The 27898-nt window shown below is 44.3% G+C and overlaps 1 long non-coding RNA gene across 1 annotated transcript in view; it reads left to right on the top strand.

Annotated features, from left to right (window-relative positions):
* LOC119406494 (uncharacterized) overlaps positions 1–27898 on the top strand; it is a 66125-nt gene that overhangs the window by 17052 nt on the left and 21175 nt on the right. Inside the window, exon 2 of the long non-coding RNA XR_005186566.2 lies at positions 3693–3774. This is a non-coding gene — a long non-coding RNA (uncharacterized LOC119406494). The remainder of the gene's footprint in view (positions 1–3692; positions 3775–27898) is intronic.

Here is a 27898-nt window from a genome sequence, read left to right on the forward strand (position 1 = left end):
CACGGTATGGCGCGCTAAAAGCCTAAGCACACGAGACCGAACTCTAAAGGCGAACCAAGGCGCCCAGCGGAAGCCATCACTGAGAAGCGAAGCCGAAGAGCTGCACAACGGTGTAGGGAAGAAGATAGAGGAATGTTCAGAGGTGGCCATCACTCAAAGCATAATTTATTAAGTGTAGCTGCTTACAAAAAGCTCGAGAAGTAATACAATACAGTATTGTACTGCCGCTATGAGAATTCAGCCATGACGTTAACTACATATACTATATTAGTGCGTGCGTTATGGCGTAAAATGTCGATAACGGGTCGGTGATGTAACATCGCTATCACTCGACTCCTTCCGACGCATGAAGCCTTTTTTTCATAGAATGCAACCGAAGTGATGGATTTCATATGGTTGTCGCTATCAGTTTCTGTTCATTAAATTGTGAAGCTGCGTACAAGCGGAAAGGAACGTGATTTCTGCAAAACAAAATCTTGTCTAAACAATAAATATACGAAAAAAAATAAAACAACATCCTACTAGGACAGTCTACATTGAATAAAAGTAATATAATAATAATTGTTGGGGTTTTACGTCCCAAAACCACGATATGATTATGAGAGACGCCGTAGTGGAGGGCCCCAGAAATTTCGACCACCTGAGGTTCTTTAACGTCTGCCTAAATCTAAGTACACGGGCCTCAAGCATTTTCGCCTCCATCGAAAATGCGGCCGCGGCTGCCGAGATTCGATCGCGCGACCTGCGGGTCAGCATGCAGTCGAGCACCATAAGCACTGGACCACCGTGGCGGGCATTCATGAAAGGTATAGTCGAACAAGGAATGCAGCTGCAGTTTCGACGAGCCGGATAAGCGCCCTTGTCGAAACGTCCGCTCCAGCGGCATTACTTGTTTAACAATTTCTCATCGCATCAGGCCTCCAAGCTTCTCTTCTCTTTTTAGGATACCGTGCTGAAGATCTTCATGCAACCCTTTCTTTTAATTACAGGGTAGTTTCATGTGCGGAATAGCAACTGACACTACAGATAATCGTACACTCTAAGATCTTCTGATAATCACGCTTGAAACTCCTTTGTTAGAGAGAATGAAAGAAAAGATAAAGGACGCACCCTTCAGACACTGGGTCATAGGAAATAATCGTTGAAGGTGCTTTCGTTCTCATTATTTTCGAATTGTGGCTTCATAAGCGAGCACGATGAAATGAATTCTCCCAGAGATCACCAGTTATTATTATTTTGGGTATCGATGTTTCAACCCCGAGTCGAAACCACTAAAGACGTAGTATACGCAAAGAAGCGTTCATGGAACAGCGCGGTAACTTTCCGTCCTTGAAGTAGACACATTATTTATCTTGCATATAAGCGTTGAGAGAAGAGAGAAGACGCTGCGTAGCTACAAATTAATAATGTTTCTCGGTACGCCATTATAATCAGCGGTGGTTTATTCGAGGGAGCATTTCCGAAGTAAATTGCGAGACCTCAATGAAGCATTTCGTTATTTAAGTTGCAGAAGCAAGTAGAAGAAGAAAAAGAAAAAAAAATGTGCCATATGTGAGAGTCATACCCAATAAATAATCCATAGAAGCACAAAATCTGGCGTAAATGCAAATGTGACCCCGAAAGCGCGATGTTCGGAACAATGAACACACTGATAAAACCGCACTCACCTGGCTGTGTCCTGCACTCTCACTTTTGCGTTTACCGTGCGCACCATATGGAGGGCAAATATAATTATTAATTCACGGCGGCATTCATTACGTTCGTCCGAACGAGGGCTGCAGCAAGTAAAACCTAACCTTTTGTAACAATTTTCTTTTACGATGCGTAAATGTATCAATTGTCAGCGGCGATTATACAAAGCACTTCGCAAAATTAAGTTGGAAAGCAGGCGAAGCATGTTTAGCTGTGCCCTGCTACACCAGGAGCGCATCCTTAATGATTGGTTGCCAGTTTTACTGGTTTTATCGACCGTTCTCTCTATATTGTCGCTACAAAATATTTCGAAGATTAATGCTTTATTATGTGATATTCAGATAAGAGCGAAGTGTCGTTGCTGGGGCAGTTCACGCTGCTCATTATGATTTAATTTGCTCCACTACCACCCGCGTTCTCTGTTAAACGCTATGGAGAACTCAAAGGTCGTCGCACTCCTACCCGTAATAAACATTGTGTAATATTTTGTGACGTAACAAGAGACCACGATGATGAGAACCAACAGATAATCAAGCCAAGGAAAGTATAATGGATGTTCTTTGTAGCAATTAAGATATAAATGTGAAGAACCTAAAGTGGACGAAAAGACAACTTGTTTGCTAGTTCTCATTAACGTTGTGTCTAACAAATAAAAAGGATCCCTTATATTCCCCTGCTTTCGTCTCGAGAGACCGCAATTCACCAAAGTAAGCTAGACATAATAAGCCAGCTTTTAGCCTGTCTTTCAAATCTGGAATAATGATAATGAAGGCTTCGCTAAAGTTTTTTTTTTCTTTCATTTTTCTCGTTCCATCCACATCGGCGATTGCGAAGTAAAGGCACCAGGAAAGTTCAAGATAGGTTGCCTCGAAGTGTCAGGCATGAACATCTTAGCAGTGTTGCTATACAACAGCAATCGCCTTTAATGCGATTATTACAGCGCACCTACGGATGCTAAGAAGCGATTTAGTTCTCGCCGTGTGGACTTGAGTGTTCGGGAGGTAAAACGTATACGAATTCTGGAGAATTTTTTCCGCAGTTCGACCTCGACATTGTCCAAGTTTTTTTTTTTTTTTAATAAGAGTAGTTACGCAAAAATTGGTTCATATGTGTGGCGCTGGATAATTTTCTCTGACCTGGTACTTATCCTGCTAATGGTCATAACAAACAAGACATTCGAAAAAAGAGGACGCGGGCGTTTGCATCCGTAAAGTTCGACTAATATAATATAAATATACATACAATAATGTACACACGACATAATGTCCGGCTTGCCCAATGATGTTTGTCTGTGGTGCACCTCTCTGCCGAAATGATAGCGTGAATTTTTTGCTGCTATTTTGCGTGAGCGTTATACCTGCTTGCAGGCAAGGCGTAACAAACAAGCTGACCGAAAATGATAGTCCAAGAAAAATACAGCAGGTTTCACAAATCGCCTCGTATTGCGTGAAAAAAAAAATGAAAAAAGATTGACGTGCAGTACGCCGACAACCAAGCAAGGGAGAGGTTACCTTGTTCTTTCCGTGCATCCACTTTACCCTACGAGCTCCGCGACCGACAGCGCTCCTTCCAAACAAAATTTTATTTATTTTCTCACTTTATTTTTCGCGTATTGCCGAAGAAAAACCTACAAGTTTGTTCCAGTACTTTCCCAGGACATGAGCTTTCTCGCGAACAAGCTTTTCTTTTGAGCATGTTTGCGGCGTAATCGTTTATTGTGTGTATTTGACTGCTTGTGAAGTGCTTCTTATGCAACCAGACATAGAAAGAAAACTGCGGCTTGTTCTCTTCGATTATTCGATTACTATTCAGTAGGCTTTGAGCAATATTGAATACTTTGTCCTCGTCCTTTATCGCCTGTAGAGCGTGGCATTATGCCTTAAAACTCCATATAAACTCTTTCCAAATTTTCGTACGTATAGTCAAGTTCATTTTACAGTGCCTGTATTGTTATTATCCCTGTTTTCTTCATGACCGTCTCTTTTTTCCTCCTTATTCAGTCCCCGTGGTCGTTTGAACTCCTCACTGATCCTGCTGCGCATTACTTAAAGTACGTATAACAACGTTGTATTGAAATTAAAGGTGAGTTTTCGTAAGTCTTAAATTCTATTTGATATCACAAGAAAACATGTTTGCGTCGTACTAATTCAAAAAGCACGCCCTAGTCCTCGTCTTATAATGCTTGCAAAAAAAAACTCGTGCTTGCTTCCGCAAAATACACGAGGGCGGCTGATAGTTTTCTAATTTCTTAAACTGCTCGATAGAAGTGCATATTTAATGATAAAATTGGCTTGACGTCAAGCTAGCACAGAAAAGTTGCTAGTAGCTGACCATTGTGACCGATTTAAGCTCGACGGCAACATGTACCGTAGATGGTAGTAACATTTCAGCAATCAATCAGTAAACAAGCACACATATTCCCTATTCAGAAACGCTCTACCACTCCGAAAGCCAGGAGCGGATGGGCTCTGCTAAAAAAAATTAACTGTCGCGCGCTAAGCGTTTCTTGAACTGACAAAGTGTTCACTGGGAAAAGTCCAACGCAAGCGCGTTGCCCCTCCTGTCAGCCGGCGCCTGGTACTCCGAGCGAAGCTCCGGGGCTCTTTCAGTAGAGTTTTTATACTTTTCTATAAGAAGTCTACTGAAAGTTTTCAGTTGAGTAGAGAAACACAAACGAGATATGTGGAGAAAGCAGAAGAGAAGGGTTGACACAGCTGCCGCGCTCACCGTGCTCGCTCGGGGCAGCGTTGACCATCAGGGCGAACGTAATCGAGAGCAGAGCCGGGGCCCAGGCGCCGGACGCCCGACGTGCGGATTCCATGGGAGCGGGGCTCGGCGAGCGTTCGCGTAGTCCGCCGGAAGAGCGCAAACACCGGGTGGCCCAGCGGGGATGCGCGAACCGAGGGCCGCCTGCTGCTTTCGCTCGCGGCTGGCGGCGCTGCCGGCCTGGATGAGCGGGCCGCCGACAGATGGCGTATCGAACGCGCGGCCCCGAGCGCTTCGACTCGTTGTAAAGGCCACGTGCACAGAGCAGGATGCGTGCACTTTTTGGGATGATCCGTCGTAGTTAACCAGTATTAGCTATGACAGTGCGCTGCTGAGTGCAAGGTCGTGACTTAATTCCATCCCGGCGGCGGCGACTTCAGTCAAGTGTGAGCTGTATCCAAGCATTCCGGTGTACCGTGCAATGGATTCACTTTCGCAAAAAGAAAAAAAAAAACACACAAGAGGTTAAGACAAGGAGCGAAAAAATAATTGCGCTAAGGCGTGTCACCCAAACTCGCCGCGAAAGAAGACGAACGGAACGTACGGGCTATCGTAATCAAGAGTTCGACGGCAATGAAGGAGCATGGCGATATAAAACAAACGCTCGCGAAGACGTAAAACTGTAAAACCTGACGTCAAATCCCCTTCAGAAATCGCTCATATATGAGATATTGGAAAGACCTCCATTCAAATGGCAACGTTAGCTCACACTTTGTTCCCAGCAGCCAACTCTGCTGGGCTGCTACTCATTCCAGCCACCTCGTGAACTGATCCCAACAAACAGCCTGACCTTCGTACGAGACTAATATATCGTACAAGTAAAGAATACAAACGCTAAATATTAAACGACAAAATATGCACAAGAGCCTGAAACACACAGGAATGTTTGTTCGGCAACACGACATCTTGTACGAAACAAGTAAATATGATGCGCGATTGCGACAGTGCTGGAATTATTTCGCGTAAGAATTTATTTATTTATTTATTTATTTATTTGATTTGTATACATACAAGCACAAGGACACAGAGAAAAGAGGGAGAGAGCAAGAAAATGTGCTAAAGCAGCCATTTAAGGATATGAAAGTTCTTATTTGTGTGTCTTTGCATTCTTGTTCGCGGCACGCCCGCACTTTTGTTCGAGTGGAGAGCGCTTGTGTTTTTGACAGCAAAGGATTTTACTCAGACTTTTCGATTTTGGCGCTGAGCGGTATGAAGGCCTGCCTCGGGGATGCTTATAACATCGTGCACAAAGAAAACTTTACGCAACGCCACCTTTTTCCATTTCATTCACGATGGCGCCGCACAAGGTTATGCCTCGCGGTACTGCTTTTTGAGGCGCTCAGAATTTCTCAAGTCTTATGTGCAAAATAAAAATTAGTTCTGTCTATGACACTGCGTGCCGTAAGTATACAGAAGCGCAGCTCCACCAGTGACATCAGAGTTTTTTGTCAATCGCACTAAACGCGAGCAGCAAACACGGACCAAGGAAAGTAACAAGGACCATCGTGTTACACCATCATATCACGTGACCATCTTGGAGACTACTCGCATAAAGGAAAGGCTCATTAAAAAGACATATATGTCTTTACGACATTACGCTAAAGCAGTAATTTCTAGCCTCTGACTGGCATGGCGTGTACAACGCGTAAACTTAGTTCATCGGGCACATGTTGATGCTAGATTGAGACGAAGGCGACACTAACAGCTACAGCGCACCAAAAAGTGTCCTGAAAATGGCCACAAACCGTAGACTGCGTACTACCGTAGAAGCATCGTACAGATAGCGGGGCGGCGTCAGTGGATGTTGGCTTGCCGAACCTACAAATGCCTAGTCATAATGTGTCCTAGCTTTTTTTTTAAAGGGGTCGACAACCAATTTTTAAGGTGCCCATTTTATTTGGTGCAACGGAAAGCTTACCAGTGAGAGTGTCTAATCACGGAACTGTAACGTGGAAAACGCCGTGAAACATTTGTAATCAGAATTTTTCCATCTTAGGCGAAAATGAAGTATTAAACACAAGTGACAACCCAGGCTGCAAACAGTGAGCGCGAGAGCAGTTTGTGTTCGAGCGCGGCGGTTAGCTGCGCATGCGTGCACTCCGCACGCCTGCGCCGTGGCTCTACATGGCCACTGGCAGCCCCGAAGGCAGCGCCGCTTCTCACCGTGCAACTCCTTTTACCACGTAGGCAACACAGAACAGAGCGGGAATAGATAATATACATACTTTAACTTTGAGGACCATATACGGCGCGCATCACAGCATAAGACTACGTACAGCAAAATGACCGTCTTCACAATCCTGCTTCAAGGCTCTTGCGCTAGGCTGCGCGACATGCCGGTTTTTGTTACTTTTAAGCACGAATTAAAAATATAAGTCCTACTCAACGCGAAAGAGATGCTAGAATCTGTCACTATATTTCACGGTCTTTTCATTTCTACCAAGATCTAATCACAAGTTCTGTCCAATTGTCGGTCCCTTTAACATGAAAGTGTTTTCTACCAGGGTCCATCGCGGCTCCACGGACGTATTTCCGTCACGGATATGACGTTGTAAATATACACTAACAGATGGCAAATAAATAAACTAGAAGAAAAAGTTCCGTTGCCGGTAGTCGAACCTATATATATGACCACTCGGTCCGGAGAGCGCGGCGCGAACCGACTCGGCCACAGACGGGAACGTTCATCAACATACTAACGGCGAGCTATTTATATACACCACTTACCGTAGGCGATACTCGGAGATCGGTGGCACTTCAGCGTGTTTTCGTCATTACTGGCGAGAGGGCGCGAAGAGCTCGAAGGTTGTAGAGTCACTGGAAAATATCGAGTACCGCAAAGGTAGGCTGCGCGCGGGCAACTTTGGGCAGCGGCGGCCATTCCCCTTCCAGACCGTCCGGCGCGTTGGTAGCGTGTGTTGAGAAGTGAACGATCTTTTCGCCTCTATGCCGCGTTACGCTCGGCGAAACTGCAATATGTGTGTGCGTGTTTCCTCAACAGGATATCCGAAGTGATTTCGAGTCGTCGACAGTTATGAATCGACTGCGCGGTAAGCGGTGTAACTAATGAAACGTGCGGCGAATGTTGCCATGTGCTCGCGAACTCTCTCCGTGGCTTCATCGTTCTCTTTTTGTGTCACGGCCGGGTGTGTTCGCTAGGTCCGGAGCTGTAAACATAGTTACATTAGCGCAGTGACTTCGTGCGAGATGCCATTTGCTTGGACACTTGGTGAATCTTGACCGTTTGCGCTAGCTCCGCAGTCGGTGTTCAGGTTCAATTCATAACGCACTCGAGAACATTATCGTACAACATCGAGAACATTCAACATTGCGTCCTTCTACTGATCGCTGACGCATACCTTGCTTGCGCACCATGCTTGCTGTTTAGCTGGGTGTTATGTGTAATAGAAGTGGTGTATGTACCGTAAGTGGAAGTTGTGCGTGAAGTATTTATCTCGGTTCGGAACGCCAGCAGCCGAACGCACGGGTGAATCGCCGTGCGGTAGCTAAGGTGCATCTTATTACGTTGTCATTTCCTAACAGATACGTAGAAAATAGACCATCAAAATGCCTGACATCACTACTTAATTATTTCATTTCCCATTTTTTGTCTCTTTAATAGTCCCAACGTTGCAGTGCATTTCAAATATTTTGTTGTGTTCCGAAAAACAGTTTTTGTTTTGTTTTTGTTTTTTTCGCGTCGCCAGCACGTAAACAGGTGGCGTTCGGTTTCTGCACTGCTTTTAATTTCAACTTTTTTTTCCATAATGAATTCTTATTAAAACTTCCTCGGCACAGTGCTTTATGTTGTTTTGATCAGAAATAGCACATCCCGAACATTTTTAACGCGCATGTTACTGCAACACAGTATGTATGTAGACCTAGGGCTCGCATGAAATCGATTCCCTCAATGCGTGAGATAAGGCGATTTTTTTTTCTCACCGCTAAATTTCTCACCCACTAAAGATTATTGCAAGGGTACACTCGGCGCAAAGCAGCATTAGGACCTTCTTTTTGCAAAATATAAAAAAAACACGCTTAATAACATTGCTTTATACCAAGTTTATCAACAGTCAACAGAGTTCCACGCTTGTGTTTTGCGCAATGGCAAATGATCATGCCCCAATTGCCTTCAAGGTGTACAGTGAACAGTTATTATTTTAATAAGTCGTCGATTTCGCTCTCGTGCGTGACACGCTTATAACTCGAACTGCATGCACAATCTGTTCAACATATCGAAATATAAACAGCCGAGCAAATAGAAAGGTATTTAGTGTGTAATTTTCAATATTGCTGAACATAGCGAACCGAAAAGGTGAAGTATGAGAGCTTTTCCAGCAAAGTTTTTGTAGTTGACTACAGAAAGGAGTGTTCTTCGAGGGGAGCGAATTCATTCCGCGGCCAACTATGCAGCCACGTAGAACGAAGCTCTTTGACGTTAAACGTTCCCACGCGGAATGCAAAAATATACGAGCTTCCCAGAGTAACTTACCAGCACTGTTCGGTTGCTGGTGAGCTACTCTCTGGCATCTGCATGACGCGTTTAAAAAAAACGAAGTACTTCTAGGGACCGTGGTACTGCTAAATGTCCGGCCACGCTCTGCATTCAACGCGCCTGCAACCAAAGCGCTTGGAAGGGATATGGCGGCGAGAGGTCACCTGATGCGAGTAAGCTAATCGCGTTGGCGGCGGCGCGCGGAAAACAGACGCGATACTCTGAAAATTTTCTAGTGACTCTAGAAGGGTGCGCTTTAAAGGGCCCCTCACCAGGTTTGACAATTTTGAGCTAACGAGCGCAATGCATACACTGGGCGTTCACGATCACGTCTGCCAAAATTTGCGACGCTACGCGCCGCGGAAATGGGCCAAATTTCAAGGTGAACGCTGCTTGCCCTTCCTCTCGCGGGCGAGCGCTTTAGAGAATGAGGGGATGACGTACGTGAGAAAATGGCCCTACGTAGATGGTAGTGCTGTGACGTCGCTCCTCTACGTAGACGACTGTGCTCTGACGTCGCCAACAGTAGCACGTGACGCTGCGATAATTATTTGACACGACATGTGTAGTTTGTGTAATTTGTTGCTTGAATAGATTAATAAAACTTGAGAGAAATAATGAGACACACAAAGGGAATGTGTGCGTCTTTTTCATTTTTTTTTTCGTGAATTGCAGCGACATGCGGGGCTAATGTGCCTCCCTTTCCCATGCGTTCGTGTCCCCGCGGTTAGCGCATCGAGCAGACGCCAGCCCTGGAAACGAAAGTAATGTTCTAGCGCGTTCGAGCACTCATTATGCTCGTTTATTCTACGGCGTCCAAGGAAACGTTAATGCGGCACTGGCTCATGATATCACCACTCTCGTGCCCGTACAAATGTCTCAACTTTCATGCCCGTCCCGCAGAGACGGGCAGTACACCACAGAGAACGCCGAGAAAACGCCCATGGCCGCTACATAAAAAACAAGGTAGCGGCCGTGCAACGCCGCTCGCGCGCTCCGGCTGGCTCGGGCACGTCATGCGCACGTGACCATGCATGCGCATGACGTGTTCATGCGTATGTGTCAAGTGAAGAGGGCAGGGAAGGGATTTGGCTTGCGAAGGCTACACGGGGCGAGTGGCAAGGGTTTGAAACCCGCCTCCTCGCATCATGGTTTCGCGCCGCTACAAATTATTGTTTTTCTCAGCTCGTAATGAACCGATTTGAAAAATTCTTGCGGCATACTGCTCTTCATTCGGCACACAACAACTTCCAGCGTCTAACTAAAATTTGCTATGTGGCCTGGTGAGGGGCCCTTTAAAGGTCGTCGCCCCGGGCGTGTGCGATGCGCGCGCGCCTCCACAGGGCGTGGTCGCTCGTGCGCGCGCGCTTATCTCGTGATGGGGGGTCTGTACGTCTTGTGCGCTCACCGCAAGTTTGCGTTGAAGGTAAAGAGAGCACAAAGGTCACCTCCCTCACTGCAGCGGCCGCTTTTGCGAAAGGAGTGCGCTGCTCACACAAATAAGTTACAACTGTGACAGTTAGTTCGCGTTCTTCCTGCGTATACTTTTGCGTTCATTTCATGCATCCTCCTTTGTGTTTGAGCAGCGTGCTTCAACTGTCGAGCTGTGACAGTTGTTAGTTCGCGCTCATCCTGTTTATGTTCCTACCGCGCGTCCTTTCTGCTCGAGCTGCTTGACGTTCTTCGCGTGGCATTACAAATTGTTGCTACAGTATTCATTCCTTCGCCCTTGTGCCAAAGCAATGCACAACAAACGCTCAACTGCGTCTGGGAAGATACGTTTCACTTTCGTGTTATACCGATTCCTATGACAAAAGGTTCAGCCATGTTTTTTTGTCATTTGTCTCTAGCCCCAAAAAATATCCTCAGGAAATCTGCAGTGTCGACGTTCAGTTGAAGCGCATACGATTCACGAAAGAGGTGCTCAAAATCCCACTCAGTTTGTGGAATGAGAAGAGTACGTTGCGTTGGTTACTGAGCGTTTGAAAAACCATGCCGCTCCCCTGAATCAAGATAAGTACCAGTCAGTATATAAATTGCCGGAAGCAGACATTCACAACAAGCCTAGCAAACGAAGAGTGCAGTGCTGTCACTCTTCAGTCAGACTGAACGCAAGCCAGCACAGCTTCCTTGCAAGAGTAATATAGTGTAATAGCGTCGACGCTCCAGGCATAATAGGGGCGTGGTTTTGACAGGAAGTTTGGCGCCGTAGCACTCTGGATTTAGCGGCGTCAACTTGTCGCGGTGGCGCGTTAAGTACGTGAGCTTGATGAGGGGGAGTGGGAGGTAGTAGTTGTGGTACAGAGCCAAACTACAACGCCGACGGTCGTATTTCCTCCGGTGTTCGACATTGCGGACTTCTTTTATTTTTTTAGCTTGTGTGTGCACTCGTGCGACTTATGCTGCGCGTAAAATCGCGTTCCCACTATCACCGCAACTTTAGCGGTGTTTAATTTTTTTTAAAGGGCCCCCCATCAGCCTATGAAAATAAAAAAAAAACGAGCGCAATATTATCTCCTGGCGTTTCTCATCTTTCTGGCGCACTTCGCGACGCAGAACAGTGATTCCCGTGACGTCCATATAATACATACTCTCTATTGGTTCATATGCGCGAAATATCAGATGTGAATTGTCTCCTGTACTGCTTTGCCATGCAGCCGCCCATTCGTTCTTCCTTGTCTCGCATGACTATCGTGCGCGATCAACTGATTTCACTTCATTTTCTGTGTTTCCAACAGCGCAAACGGAGATAACAGCGTGTAGCCGACAAGCGCGGAATCTTCACAGGGTCAACCCTTACTGCTGACATGGTACACGCGCTTTTAAGAAATAAGTGGGGAGGGGGAGATATGGCCTGTAGGAAGGGCAGCGAAGGCGTGGAAGACACTCCATCGTCTTTGAACGCGGGGTGGTGAGGGGCCCTTTAATGGGAATCAACGCTTCTTCGCTCAAAGAAATACTTCTGCTTGGATTCACTCCAAGTCACAAGAATTCTACTCGGCCGGGCTCACTCAGATTAAGAAGAACCCAAACTCTACTTAGCCAGCCTCAGACTTATTAGACTTGCTCCTGGGGAGGCTTGATGCTTTGACATCGAAATATGTCTACTGCTTTTAAAACGGTCACGTTAATGTTACCGACCAACGTTAGATAGATAGATAGATAGATAGATAGATAGATAGATAGATAGATAGATAGATAGATAGATAGATAGATAGATAGATAGATAGATAGATAGATAGATAGATAGATAGATAGATAGATAGCACACCATGAATTCACTGTAGTTGCTGATGCTGTTACTCGTCCCGATTGTTGGAGCACGGCACGCGGGACCATCGCTACGCCACGCGGAAGCACGTGGGTTCATCGCGTGTCTGCAGAATATCGTTTCCCGACGCCATCATGCGATTGCTGAGAGAATGTAAGGGGGGAGGCCACAGCGTCTTACACAGCCCCTTCCACAGGCCCGAACGCGCTAGCGCGTGCCAGCACACGTGGTTCCCGAGCGTACGGTCGTCAATGGATTCGTCGCATCTAAAATTGTTCAAATGCTGTGGCAATAAGTAGAGTAACATTTATTTTTCGTAGTAGTTTCGAGTTCGCGGAAGTTTCTATTCTTCAGGAATGACGGCAACGCGTAGTCTAATTTTCCTTTAGACAAGAAAGGCTGCGTAAAAACCTGTTCTTCCTGGCGACGTCTGCCTTATAACGTTCAGCAAGAGTACAGTGAACTCTCAATTGAGTGAACTTCAAGGGACCCAAGGAAATAGTTCATTTAACTGAAAGTTCACTAAACTGAATATTCACTAGAATATGGAACAGCATTGGGCACAGCAGACATTAGAGTCAAAAGTGTGAAATGCAATTTATTTTGAAAAGAAATCTGTAATTTTCAGTTGGACTGGTGCCCTTAAAGCGCAAGAAGAGACAAAGCTTTCCAGAGAGTCTACGTTTCTGTGCACTGCCTCTGGCACAGCTTGTTGCTGAGACACGAAGTCTCGCAACTTTCTAACATACTCTACCGCCTCGCCTAGAGTTACAGGATTGAACCTGCCTCAGCCGTTACGACTTCCTCGTCGCACTCTTCTTCTTCTGGTTCCGGACGAACACTAGAAACAATTTCCAAATCAATAGTTCTGCACAAGTGACAAGATCACTGTCAGACTGCACATAGTCCTCAAATGAAGCACCACTGTCAACGTCCAGCTGTGTCGCGCCGCCGCCGATGGATGGGCGATTTAGTGGCGGATCGCATCGGCTATGCCAGTGCTGCAGTGCACAAAACTTCGTTGAATTGATTTAAAAAATGAGCCTGGGTCCGCGGATCAAGTTCGTTCAACTGAAAAATTCACTATTCTGAAATTCGTTTAACTGAAAGATTTTTGCATAGAATGCATAAGAAAATTGCCGGGGATTTTCTAAAAGTTCGTTATTCTGAAATATTCGTTAAACCGACGTTCGTACAAGTGAGAGTTTACTGTATTTTGTTGAACTGTGGTAACGGAATTAAGCTAAACTAGTACAAAATTAGTTCAGTGTAAATGTTATACGGGGTATTCATGATGGCACGAACCGCTTTTTTTTTTTTGATTGCATGAAGCATTATGATAGTGGCCAGAGTTGTCGTCTCCCACATTAAGTAGAAATACTTTATATAACATGCAAACAGGCTGTCTAAGTATCATAAAAAAGTCACAGTTTCGCCGTAACAGCGAAGCAATGAATGCGATAGCAATAAATTGTGATGTAACGCGAAGAACGGAAAGCAGCTCGAAATTGCCTGCGCGTCGCTCGAGCCCAAAGGACGCACGAAAAGAACGCGCACAGGACGAGCGCGAACTATCATGCGTCACAGCTCGACACTGGAAGCGCACTGCTCAAACATAAAGCAGGACGCACGAAACGAACCAACAGATACTTACACGCAAGACGAGCGTGAACCCAGTTGTTATTTATTTCTGTTTGAACAGCGCGCTCCTTTCGCAAACGCGGCCACTTCAGGGAGCGAAGCGACCTTCGTACGCTCTGACTTCAGCGCAGACATCGCGGGGAAAGCACAAGACATACAACCCCCCGCTCCTCCGCCCCCCCCCCCCCCCGGCGCCAGCCCCCTTCTTTCCTCGAGATAAGCTCACGAAGGCGACAGCGCCCTGTAGGTCGAAGAGCAACGACGTTCGCAGGAACGGGGCGACGATCTTTAAAGCGCGCCACGCGTGCACATCGCGCCATCTATGTGGTAACTAAGAAAGCATGCTGAAGTAAGTGGTGTATATAAATAGCTCGCCGTTAGCAGGCTCAAAGACGGTGCTGTTGGTGGCCTAACCGTCTAACGCCGCGCGCTGGAAAGCGGTAGGTCGCCCGCTCGATTCCGCGCGTCGGAAAGTTTTTTTGAATTATTTTGCTTTGTGGCTTTGATATATATACATAGACATATACATATACGGTGCATGACGGCGGCGACGGCAAAAATAAGCCGAGACTGTTCATATAATTGCTATCGCAATAATAATAAGCTGAATATTACTGAAAAGTATTTGCGTTTGTTGATTATACCACCGAGCAGCACAAGTTTACTTGTAATTAGTTCCCTGTGCATATACCGTGGAGTGTGTCCCTCAAAAAAACAGAATGAACAAAAAAACACCGAAAGTCTTTGGTACAGCCATTGTTTCAATAGGTGAATATTCACTTTAATAAAATCTGAGCTTCAATCTTTCGTTTTTGGGCGTATACCAAAACGGCCGTTGCCTCATTTTCTCAACAAGTTAGACGACCAGCCTCTATCAGAAGAAAGACTTTTACGCCATCGTTTGGACATAACGTCGCAGAAGAAGGCTTTACAAGCACTACTAGCCTTCCTGCGATCCACTGACCTGTCAGAGCGCCTCCGAGCGGGACGCTCTTGTGTGTTGTGGTTGTGATTGTTTTTTTTTATTATTTATTTTCTGTCTCTCGCTTTCAACCCCCTATTCCCCAACCCCAGTGCAGGGTAGCATACCGGATACAAACTTCTGGTTAACCTCCCTGCCTTCCTCTGCTCTTTCTCTCTCTCTCGCCTTATTTTAATATTCATTTTATCACACTTTTAAACATTTATTTAAAGATAATTCTCCGCATCCCACGATGATGGCGCCGTAAATGTACGGTTCGGATCATTAATCAAATCAGCAGTGTCATCTGCGTATATTTTGAATCTTTTGAAATCATTATTTCTGAATATACCGTTAATACAGACGCAGAACAAACGCAGTCCCAGCATACTGCCTTGCGGAACACCGGCACGCTATTTTAAATATGAAGCGTGATGCTTAATACGTACCTGATTTAAGTATGCTGTGCGTCTGCGATTTTTTAAGAAGTGTTTAGCTCCAGAAACACCTCACGAAAAAGCATAGTGAGTCAACTTTATCTGTAAAGTACTGTGATCTGCATTTTCAAAAACATTCAAATACTCTACATATACGCTAAGTGTGCACATTTGACGCTCGAAATACTAATTTCTTCCTGTAAAAAAAGAGCGTCTTTAGTATGAAATCTCTTTTTGAAACCAAACTGCCTCACCGTTATTGTTTGATGCTCTTCAAGAAAGGAAATTATTCTCATGTGCGTTGTTACCTTCCCGAAATCTTTAGACAGCACTGGCTGTATGGATATTTACATGTGTGCAGTTGGATAGCTCATTAGCGTCGCCGCCTTTCTGCAAAACAATTGCCTTAGCCTGCTGTAACTCCTCCGGGTAATTTCAATCCAAGAAAGCAAGGCTAAAAGAGTGTTCCATGATGGTCAATATTATGATACATACCGAGATCCCAAGTACGGCCAAACCTATGAGAAGTCACCAAAGAAGATCTTGTCTTGAAAAAGAAAGGACATGCAGTCATCAGTCTTCGGCTGGGTGTTTGTAATTGTGAGGTTGTATTTGAGTTGTATTTGAAATTCCTTGTATATCAGGACATAACATTACGGCTTTACAAGCAGCGGAAATAAAGGAGGTGTTCGATACTGGTGGACTTTTTGCTGATTTCTTTAATTCGTAAAGAGAACAGAATTATAATTTCGTGGTTTTTATTTTCCCGAATATTTCTAGTTTCTTGAAATATATTCGTTTCTTGAAACAAAGCAAAAAACAGTAGTGCCATGCTGAGCATAAAAATCTTTCGAACATCTTGTCCTTAAGATTTGTCATATGCCACAATGTATTTGCGCTTGGGGACTTGCATTGTGCAAGATTTAAACAGGCGCTTGCAATTGCGGTTGATGAAACGCAGCCCCAAAAGAAAACTTGTAAGTACACGAAGGTATTTTGACTGTATTAAGAGGTTGCTGTACTTTTTTTTTTGCTATACATAACTTTGGTGGTTTTGGAGCGCAATAACCCCAACATGATTATTATTACCTGGCTAGGCGCTGAAATTGCCTCATCTGACTTTTTTCCCCCGACCTACACCACCTTCCGCAGTGACCGAAATTTCAGTGAAACCAAGCAGAAAGGCGGTGGCGTGCTGATTGCCATTGACAATTCACTGAAATCCGTTAGACGGAAAGACCTAGAAACTATCGAAGAATCCATTTGGCTAGAAACCAACCTTGAGCGCAGTGAAAAATTGTTGATTGGATGTTTCTATTTACCGCCCAGCATGTCCCCTGCCTCGTTTCATGATGTCATGTCTTCCATTGAACTTGTGGTATCTTCTCATAGTGGGCACAGAATTATTGTTCTTGGGGATTTCAATGCACCTGGAATTGACTGGAGCACGCTTACGTTTTCTCATTACAATCATTTCATAGAGAAAAAGTGCAGCCTGCTCTTGGACTTTCTGGCGTTTAATTCCCTACTGCAACATAACTCAGTCGTCAATTACAGTGGCAACGTCTTAGACCTGTGTGTGTCAAACGATCAACCCCTTGAAGTTTCCCGCTCCAATATCTCTCTTGTACGTCCGGACAAATTCCACCCACCACTTAACGTAAGATTATCCGCATCAGCCGAAACAACGAGCTTCAGCAGTTACGTAAACAAATCTCCGAGATTTGCCTTCAAGCGAGGTGATTACACGGGCCTCTATCATCACTTGTCTACCGTTGAGTGGTCACAGGTTACTGACAAACCAAATGTTGATGAGCAGGTTGATCGGTTTACGGAGCTTGTACTGAGCAGCATGCGTAATTTTATTCCCCAATATACACCTAAACAACGTAAATATCCCCACTGGTTCTCATCTGAACTTATCAGTGCACTGAAGCATAAAGATCACGCACACAGGAAATCTAAATGTTCTCCATCCAGCGAGTGGAAGGAAGAGTTCAGCTTCCTTCGAACTCTCTCTAAACGCCTATATAAACGGGATCATAGTTCGTATATTGAATTCTTAGAAAAAAGCGCCTCTGACAGGCCGGCTGAGTTTTGGAAGTATGTACGTAAACGGTCCAGCAAAAGCAGAGAGTCCTTCAGACTACTGGACTCAAATGGGGTAGAAGTGCATGCCGTCGCTGACTGTTTTGCCACGCATTTCTCATCCGTTTATAAGGCCTCAGACTCTAGCACTGATATCAGACAACAGCCCAAGGCGGTTAGCTCATCCAGTGCTTTGTCGCTGGATGAAAATCTTATCTGCGAATGCATTAAGCGCTTAAAACCATCCTTATCATGTGGGCCAGATGGCATCCCCTCCACCATACTAAAAGCTTATGGTAGTATATTTGTCCCAGTACTAACTACGATATTTAATAACTGCCTGGACACTTCCACATTTCCAAGCATGTGAAAAACTGCTCGTGTTTTTCCAGTATTTAAGTCGAGCTCTAAAACAGATGCTTCTAATTATCGCCCGATTTCTCTACTATGCGCCACATCAAAGATCTTCGAGCTGGCTCTTCACGACATATTGTCTTTTAGTGTGAAAAACTCATTGATTCCTAATCAACATGGTTTTCTCGCTGGCCGCTCAACTACCACAAATCTTGCTAGTTTCATGACGCAGATCTCCACACCTATTTCTCAGAGAGGACAGGTTGACGTAATTTACTGTGACCTGAGCAAGGCTTTTGACGTAGTCAGCCACACGCTGATTATGGTTAAACTTGCGCACTTTGATGTTGACTTGTCAGTTGTGAATCTCCTGCAGAGCTATCTGCTCAATAGATATTGTTATGTTGCCATAAATGGCCAAACGTCTTCTTTGTATAAAGTGACTAGTGGGGTCCCTCAAGGGTCGGTATTAGGCCCACTCCTATTTTTAATTTACGTTAATGATGTTTCTTTTGCCATTCGTAATTCTTCTTTCCTCTTGTATGCCGATGACATCAAGATTTTTAAGGAAATTCATTCAGTTAACGACTGTCGCTTGCTGCAGTCAGACTTGCGCTCTTTTTCCGAATGGTGCGACGGTAATAACCTTTCTCTGAATACCTCGAAGACAAAATTCATGTCTATCACTCGCAAAACATCTAGCGTGTCATTTCAATACTCTGTCAATTCTGTGCTTTTATGCAAGGTTTATGAAATCAGTGATCTTGGTGTTGTTGACAGCGCGTTAAACTTTTCTTCTCACGTTAAGCGTGCTGCTATGCGGGGCCTTCGTTCTCTCGGATGTGTTTGTAGAATATCTCGAGAATTCAGGTCTCCCATGGCCCTACACAAATTGTACACGGCAATATGTCTTCCGCAACTTGAGTATGCGTCCGTGATATGGAATGACATTGCTCAATCCGGCGGTAACACCATTGAACGAGTCCAGAAAAAATTCCTCAGCATATATAACCATCGCTTTGCTAAAAATGACTCTGGATCTCGTTCAAGTACTGCTGAATTATTATCACTGCCATCACTTCACTGCCGACGAAATCGCTCTGATCTCTTATTTCTTTACAAGCTAGTCCACGGTGTCATATCCTGCCCTGTACTTCTCAATTGTGTAAATTTTCGAATTCCGCGTAAGTTAACCAGAGAGAACAGACCGTTTCATGTACCCGCCTGCTTCTTCCAACACTCTACCGTTCACAGAATACAAAGTCTCTATAATGTTAGTTTTCTTGATCTTGACGTTTTTCATAGCCCACAATCATTGTTTTTATCCGAGCTTTGCACTGTTTTGACATAGTGTGGCACAATGTACAAAGTCTTCCCTTCTCAGTCTTTCCACGTAGTTGTATATATGCAATCTAATTTTTTATGCCCCGTCAATATTTCTCGTGTTGTCTTATTTTACTCCTCCCCTTTTGTGTTCATTTCTCTTTGTCTACGTGTTTTTGCTCTTTTTGTTTCTGAAAACTGTCTGTATTGTATTGTTTATTTTTATTGTTTTTTTTTTGCGTGTGCTAGCACAAAGACCTTACGGGTGTTCCTGGGCACGTTAAATAAATCATTGATTGATTCAGGGGCGTAGCCAGAAATTTTTTTCGGGGGGGGTTCAACCATACTTTATGCATGTTCGTGCGTGCGTTTGTATGTGTTCGTGTATATGTACGCAAGCAAAACTGAAAAATTTCGGGGGGGGTTTGAACCCCCCCAACCCCCCCCTTGGCTACGCCCCTGGATTGATTGATTATTATTATTATTATTATTATTATTATTATTATTATTATTATTATTATTATTATTATTATTATTATTATTATTATAGACAAAAATAAATACCACCTAAATATGTTTCATGTATTCAAAACACACATTTTGCATACAATAATTATTGAGCAAATACCAGAAACAAATACAGGGGAAAGATTTGTATTGTTTGGCATCGACTGGAATCGTAAGGACTAAAAAAAAAAAGTATTTTCTTCGGGAAAAACAAAAAAACTACTATGCACTATACTCTGAGGCGTTGCAACTGATTCACTAAAGAGCCCGTATTTGTGAACAATTTACAGTAGAAAGAGAAAAATAACAAAATTTTGGGGAGAATAAAGCCCATAATAATATTTCACTCTTATACTCAAAAGAGTCAAATGGAACAAATACAAAAACATTTTTTGAAAGTGAGACATTGTAGAGTACTAACGAACGAACAGATTTTGAAGTGACAAACGAAAACCATTTCGAGTCTTCGTTGCTGCTTCCTAAAGTTTCTGGGTCCCTTGATACGAGAAAAGTATCAAATTTCCCATTTTGTCGGCTCAGGAATAACTCGGTCATTCAAAATGAGCGTTTCGGGTAACTGGTAAATTAAAGTTCACGACTGCTGCCATTGTGGTGTTACGAGCTAGTATAATGAATTCATTTGTTTCGACAAGGTATACTTTTACCGATTATATTAATAACCAAAATCATAAGTTTTTATTTATGCCCGAGATGAACCTCGGCAAAAATTCATGAAAATGTGCAAACAGTCTACAGAGCTGCATTGAGAGTTATGCCTGTGATTATGCGAAATGACCTGCGCTACACGCTGATTATACTGTCTAAGATCTACATGAATAGGGCTCCGATTCGAAGCAGTTCATTTATATGATGGCGCCATAGAAACGAATATTTCATGAAGCAATGTATCTAACCTATTTGTCTTCGACACAACATAAAACGCGGAAGAGACTTTGGAGCATTCCAAATAATAAAAAATGGCGGCAAAATAATTACATAACTTACGCGTTCTAAAACGCTAGTGACAGATAAACATTAAGCAGTGCAGCACTGACAAAGCATGCCATGTAGCAAAGAAAGTATTTTACTTGAGCAACGTATAAAGGAATTAATTAGTAAGAAGGCAAGATGACGATCAGGAACGTGTATTATTTATACGGGGCTTTGCTTCCTGAACATATGTGACCTTAACATATCACAACACCGGCATTCATGTATTACGCTATTTTTCGCACTACAATTCGAGGGGCTACTATTGAGCGCACAAAACGGCGAACACTACCCAACCTTTCTTCTCCCTTGTCCGTTCTGCGCTGGTTGTTGACGATGGATTTCTAACTAGTCCAATCTCAAACTTTGCTGATTCTTCATGCGTACCATTAATTGGTTTAGATTATAAATAAGAAAGTTATAAGAAATTCTGCTGCAGGCAAGTTAGGCAAGCAGCAAAGACACACAAAAAATACAGGTAAACTGAAGGCTTTGTTCAACAGTATACATTAAAAACAATCACGCGTAAATGATACTTTTGGGTTAATTACTGTCGGCATATTCATTAGCATCATCCTGTATCAAAAGAGATAAGTAAGGGCAAAAATAAAAGCAAGTATGTCAGTTGTGGTCCTTGTGATCTACATGTTACAGTAAACGCAGAAATTGAAACGTAAATGAAGAAGGAAAGCGTCGTGAATTGATGCATGCACGCCCTTGACATCTTGAACTACGCATTCAAAGACGTCCTAACTACGGAAACATTTTATTGCAATAGAAATTATATGGACATTCTCGGCGGATTTTGCTTTCGCCGTCGCCGTCATGCTCCGTACAAAGTCCAAATCGATAACACCGTCCCGTGCATCACAAGTTCTGGGAGCGAGTAAAAGCACGCAAGCGCTGGGGACGAACGCGGCTGAAGCAGAGATGAAACGAGCCGGCCATCTCCGTCGCACAAAAGGCGCATGCATTCATCAAACCGTCAAGACCTAATTTTGCTTTGCATGCGATCAGGAGACGGCTCGTAAACTTGATATGCTCTCAACGCTTCGCGTTTAGAGTATTGACAGCACGAAAACCGCTTCGGTTTTTAGAGCGGCCGTATTTCCTTAAACGAGCGCTTTGTTGAGCTACGCGAGATCGGATCCAAAAGAGTTAGCTGCCAGCCTTACTTCGTATAACATTCCAATTTCTTTCTATCGCGTTCATTGCTTCGCACTTGCGGCGAAAGTGCGATTTATTTTTAAGAGCTGTGATAGATGCAACAGCGCTGTAGACTTGAATCAATAGCTCGAAAGCCACATTGCGATCAAATTATCATAATATTACCATTTAGCTCAATGCTCACCCCTCTGTCCCTGTTCTTGTTTTCAGCGGATGAATTTGATATTGTGGTAAACGGGCGCGCATCAGTGTTGCTATCTGGTCCAGCTTGAAGACATGTGATTATATTTTTTTCTTAAGTTCTGTTATATCTGTACTCTGTGGGTGATATGGCCAGGTTCTGTGGATAAAAAGGCACGTTGAAGTGCAAATAATTTCGGTTGTTACTCAGCCCTCTTATGCGTCTGTGTGTCTGGTATCTTCGTCCATGTTTCCTTCCATAAAACCAAGATAAACTTCAGTGGTGATACATGGCTTGGGACTCCGGGCATGCGAAGTTCTTGCGACTGTACACCACGGACGAGCTGCTGTCGCTGAGGGATTCGCGTGATCTGCTCGTTGTGCTATCGGTTAAAGAAGGGTAGCTTGTAGTGTTAGCCAGGGAAACATTTTCTGATAAAGCAAGGTAGGCGGTTGACAAGAATTTTCAGAAACACCCGGAGAAGGCGTCCACTCTATTAGCAGCTCATGGCAGAAATTAGGTCTTGAAGATTTGTTGTCAGAACTAAAAGTGAGAAAAACACCGGATTCAACTCTTCTTTAGCGCGAAGGCCCATAACTTTTAACATGCTGTTCCGAACCATCGTATCAGAAAAGAATCTGTGGCAGGTGTTGGTGTCGACATACTTGCAGAAACACTAGTCGTGTCTGTGCTTTGATTATCCTTTTATGGTACACAATTGTGAATAATATGTTATGTTCTTGAGAGGCCATAATCCTGAAAGCAGAAAGGCTTTTATCATGGACATTGAGTATGTATACCACTTGCTATGAAAAAATCCGTAAACAGTGGGTGGGTGCTCGAGCCGACGTTTCGACTAGTGGACTTGTCTTCTTCAAGACTGGAACAATACAGGCTTTTACCACTTGCAGCCATGCAAGGAATGACTGAAATGCGGAAAAGCCTGTATTTTTTATTTAAATGAAATAAGATTCATTGGTCAATGTGGCATTATTGTGGAATAATTTATTGAGTTACTTTCCATGTACCTGAACTTCACTGTAGTGTGTTGGGAAGACGCTTTGTATTTACAAAAATCTGGTGCATGCATTGGGGCAAAAGTGACCCCTGTCCTAAGCTTCGTCGACAGAAGAATTCAAAAAGAAGCTTTGTGGTTTGGCAATCAATGTATTCCGGTTTGTTAACGACTGCGTAGTTGTGGTGGATAACTCAGACTGTGGCCAAGTGGCTGATAATATACTGAAGATCTTTCGCGAAAGTGGAAGGGGGCTGAGCTTCACCATTGAATCACCTTAGGGTAACACGCTACTCTTTTCAGGTCTAGGGCTGAGTTTCTAGAAAGATCGCATGTACTGGCTATATAATCTGTGTTCTGAGAAACCTTTGTCTTTGCCTGTTTCCGTTCCGCTATATCTAAGTCTTGTCAGCCCCTTATGCTGGAAGGCGCTAATGAACGAATGAGCACACTAAACAGGGCCGGTTACTCTAAGCACACAGCTATAGACGGCTGAAAAAAAAAAAGGGCAGATGGCTGAGAAGCAGATGAGCAAGTAACGGAAATTATAACAGTGATTGCAAAAGGCCAGCACTTCTTTCATATGTGCAAAGGGTGGTACATGGCCTCATGAACGTAGTGAACCGTTATGGGGCAAGTTTTTTTTCTTGCCAAAAAAAAAAGTTATCCAGCGTATGCCAAGCTGAGCAAACACGCGCTGAGATGTTAGATTCAGTTGCGCACAATTCACGCAAAGCAAAGCGCCGGTCAAAGCGCATGTCGTGTACGGAATGCTATGGTCGTGTGGTTATTGCGACATATGCAGGCGTATCACAATGAGGCTGGAAGAACATTGTTCCACACTAAAAAACGCAGGTACACCACATTTGGCAACCAATATGCAGCTTGTGCTTGCACGCCTACTTTTGATTGCACAGGAATTTTATGGAAAAATAATGACGAAGTCCGCCTCACTTGAAAAACCAACCAACCAACCAAATCAGTAATCCGCCACGGTGGTTTAGTGGTTATGGTGCTCGACTGCTCACTCGAAGGTAGAGAAATCGAATTCCGGCCGCGGCTGCCGCATTTCGATAGAGGCGAAATGCAAGAGGCCCGTGTACTTAGATTTAGGTGCACCATAAGGAGCACCAGATGTTCAAAATTTCCGAACCCCTCCACTACGGCGTCCCTTATAATCATATTGTGACGTAAAACCCCGGCAATTATTGTTATTACGAAATGACTAAATATGGCGATAGGTGCGTCATCAAGGTGTCACTTGCCTCGCGCACAATAAGGTTGCTTCTCTCGCTCTTTCCTTGCGCAGCAAAGAAAGGCTCTTCATGATCCCCTCTATCTATTCTACCTATCTCTCGTTTTTCGCGCCGTGGTTGAGAGAAAGGGCAGCAGTGTTGGTGTCGCATGCTTGAGTTTTTCGATATATGTGTTTTTTTTTCTCGCATGAATAAAACCTTGCGTCGTGAATCAGTGCTGGTATTGCGTAGTTCTTGTGGTGGTCTTGTTGTTTCGTTCGCACTGTGATTCAATATGTACCGATTCGCCCAATTAGCCACCATACTTACCTATAGTTGGCGCAAGTGTTCAAGTCATCGAACATCTCGCGACCGGAACGCATTCCACGGAGGCGCTCTACGGCACGCACCGGGGCACTGCGCAAATTGGCCAGAAGCCAGAGCCGTCCGTACTCCGTAGAAACGAATCCCGAAGGGGTAGTTAGTAAATCGTGTTACGAAGTCACGTTCCGCCGCTGCGAATGGGACGCGATTTACGGGTCGATGGCGACGTCGCTGCTTGGCTTTGCGCGCGGCATCTTGTTGACGAGGTGATTCGTACAGGTGTGAAGTCTGTTAATTAGTTGCCTTTACACTCGTTGTGCGGCTTAGAAGCGTCTTTGGCTAATGTTTGTACAAGGTAACTTGGATGCATTCTCCTGAGTGCAAAAAACGTGATTTGTGGTCCGCACCGGCTACGTTCAAATACGTTGGATTTCCGGCGGGTGATATGTCTGTCGCACGGTGGAAGGCAGCCTTCGTTCCTGCCTTTCTACGGTGCTTAACGCAACGACTTTCTCATTGGCAACGAAGCAGTCGGCTGCGTGAGACGTTTCACGGCCGCTGTACACGGCCACAGTGTAGTTAAGTGACGGCGAGGTGGCACAATTTTGCTGGGATTCCAGTAAGTGTGCGTGATGACGATTCCGTTGCGTACCTACACAGGATCGATTTTCGGTGGAGGCCGGCAAAAAGTGCTTACGGGTTAATAGGATTGCAAAGTTGTAACATTGTAATCTTATATAACAGGGACTGCTTATAATGGGCAATGCAGCAAGGTTGTGGAGCTGCGTTAGAGCGTGCATCCAAGGATTCATTCCTGTTTTATTAGAGTTCCGTTTTAGCGGGCTGTTCGGTGGGTAGCACGGTTTATAGCCCAGATAGTACTTAGCACCCTAAAAAAACGCATGATCGTAAATTAGAGCCCGCTTCGCACCGTCAACCAAGATATATGCGTTGTTGCTTAATACCATAAATGTGCTGTCTGTCTGAAATGCTATCGCAGAGTGCAGCCTTCTTCTTTCCTCTGTATGGCCATAAAAATGTTCACTTGTGCTCGAGCATGATAGAGTACTTGAGTTTTTTTTTACTCAGCTACGTGCAGAATTTGCGAAGTTATCAAACACTTTTGATTCACAGTTGTTTTTATTCGTCTGATGGACACATTGTGGTCTTGCTATCAGTCATTGCATTTCTAGTTTTTTTGTTAGTATGATAAGCAACTCTTGCCGTACCAAATGAACACAAAATCCGGATAAATCACTACAGCTTCGTGTTATTTTTTGATGTTATAGAAACTGCATGGGACCGAGGCTTGCATAATATCGAGGGGCAACCACACATACCGACTGCCTAGGCATCTGGTTATTGTCGAACATGACACACTTCGTAAAGCCACCGAAAGCGTGATCTCTGAAGCCTGGCGATAAAACTTTAGTGGATTAAGCGCATATAATGCATAAAAAAGCGCACAAAACACCATCAGCTCACTGAAGCCGCAAACAGGCAGAAGCTAAAACGTCTGCCTTTGAAAGGGCGTAAAACCGCGCCTGTGAGCAGCCCGACACTGCCGACACCATGAAAGAATTTCTGCAGACCATATACTTTCGTTATCAGTGTCTCAAACATGGCCACGTCATTCAGGAAAAAAACGCCATACGCACAAAAGTGTGCGAAGAAATATATGTAAGCTACGGTAACAAAGCGCGGACAAAGGAATGAAAGAAAGCGGACTGCGGCTATTGATGTGGCTGTTCAAAGATTTGGTCATTTCGAGAAGGCCTCAGCGCTTATCGTGGCCACTTTTTTTAAAACGACGGCGTTATTTCCCTTCAAGGGCGGCGTTATAACAGAGCGCCGTCTCACAATCACGCGCACTTATAGAGAAAGGACGATTCGATGGTCGTAAAAGATATCGATAGTTCGCTCTCAAATGACTAGAGCCATCCAACCTAATTCCACGCTTTCCAAGCGTTTCAACTCGCCATCGTTCAGCAAACAGCGAGCAGGACACAAAAGTGAGAGCGCATTCCGGAAAGAGTCCTTTATCTCAGTTAAGTCGTCAAAACTTACCTGTGTAAAACGTACAGTTTAGTGTGGTGCGCAGCAAAGTCACGCCAAAAGCAGCGTAGCGAAACAAAAAGCGACTCTATAGCTTACGTAGCAGAAAGATGGCTTAACCTGAATAACTCGGCTGCCGGATCCATATTTTGGGATGTGTTCTTTTCACTCGCCGAACTGCAGCAAGTAGCACGCGGGAAAGTCACATTACAAATCCTCATAAACGTAGAATTGACAGTAGTACTCCGTTCTCTTCAATATAAGACCTCACATATCAATTGCAGGCAGCATTTGAATGTATACATTTCATAAACGCTGTAAAGAATTCTGCAGACTTCCCATAAGAGCATGGCCCTCATGAAAGAAATGAAACAGGGAGGCAGAGAGGCTTACCAGAAAGGTGCCTGGTTGGCAACCCTACGCTGGGGGATTGGGGAAAGGGAGTAGAAAGATGAAGGAGAGGACAGCCCTCAAAAATGCCCAACAGGTCATGAGACTATATATTAACTCTAACACATCTCGATACAGAAGAAGAACATAGAGCGCTGCGACGGTTAACAAGCGCACAGTTATCAAAAGGACCTGTAGCTGCTGTAATACTCATAACCGTAATGCTGATAATGCAGACATGTAATGACACGTTTGGATAGCGAGGACGCTTGCGATAGGCATCAAGACCCCCAAGAAAAAGGACGCCATGAATATAGAAAGGGGCAACTGTACCTCGAATGCACTCGCCATGGCAGCTTAGCGGCTAAGGCGTTGCGCCGCTAAGCTCGATGACACTCGTTCGATTCCGGGCCACGGTAGCGGAATTTCAATGTGGCGAAGCGCAAGAAAAAAAGGACCGGCATCCATAGATCATGTTAATGAACCACAGGTGGTCGAAATTAGTCTGGAGGCTCCCACTACAGCATGCCGTAACACCCCAGAATTTAGTATGTTTTAAACTCTAATGCAGCTTAAGTGAGGTTAACACTGCGCAAAAAAAGAATTATGAACGGGGACAGGCGGAAGGAACACCATGAATGTTTATCGTGTACGGTTTCATGTTTTTCGGCATGTGTATTTGTGAAGATGTGGTCACGTGCTTTCGTTCTTGCTCGAAAAATGCTTGTACTGTGACTTCCAAGAAATAACAGTTGGCAGTCTGCGCCCGTGATGTCTTGATCGTTCCTTTCGCCTGTCCTGGTTTTAAATGCGAAGCATTTCTTAGCGAACTTCTGCGACTTTGAGCGCATCCATCCATCCATCCATCCATCCATCCATCCATCCGTCCGTCCGTCCGTCCGTCCGTCTATCTATCTATCTATCTATCTATCTATCTATCTATCTATCTATCTATCTATCTATCTATCTATCTATCTATCTATCTATCTATCTATCTATCTATCTA

This window comes from Rhipicephalus sanguineus, chromosome 1 (genome assembly GCF_013339695.2).
Source record: "Rhipicephalus sanguineus isolate Rsan-2018 chromosome 1, BIME_Rsan_1.4, whole genome shotgun sequence".
NCBI classification, from domain to species: Eukaryota; Metazoa; Arthropoda; class Arachnida; order Ixodida; family Ixodidae; genus Rhipicephalus; species Rhipicephalus sanguineus.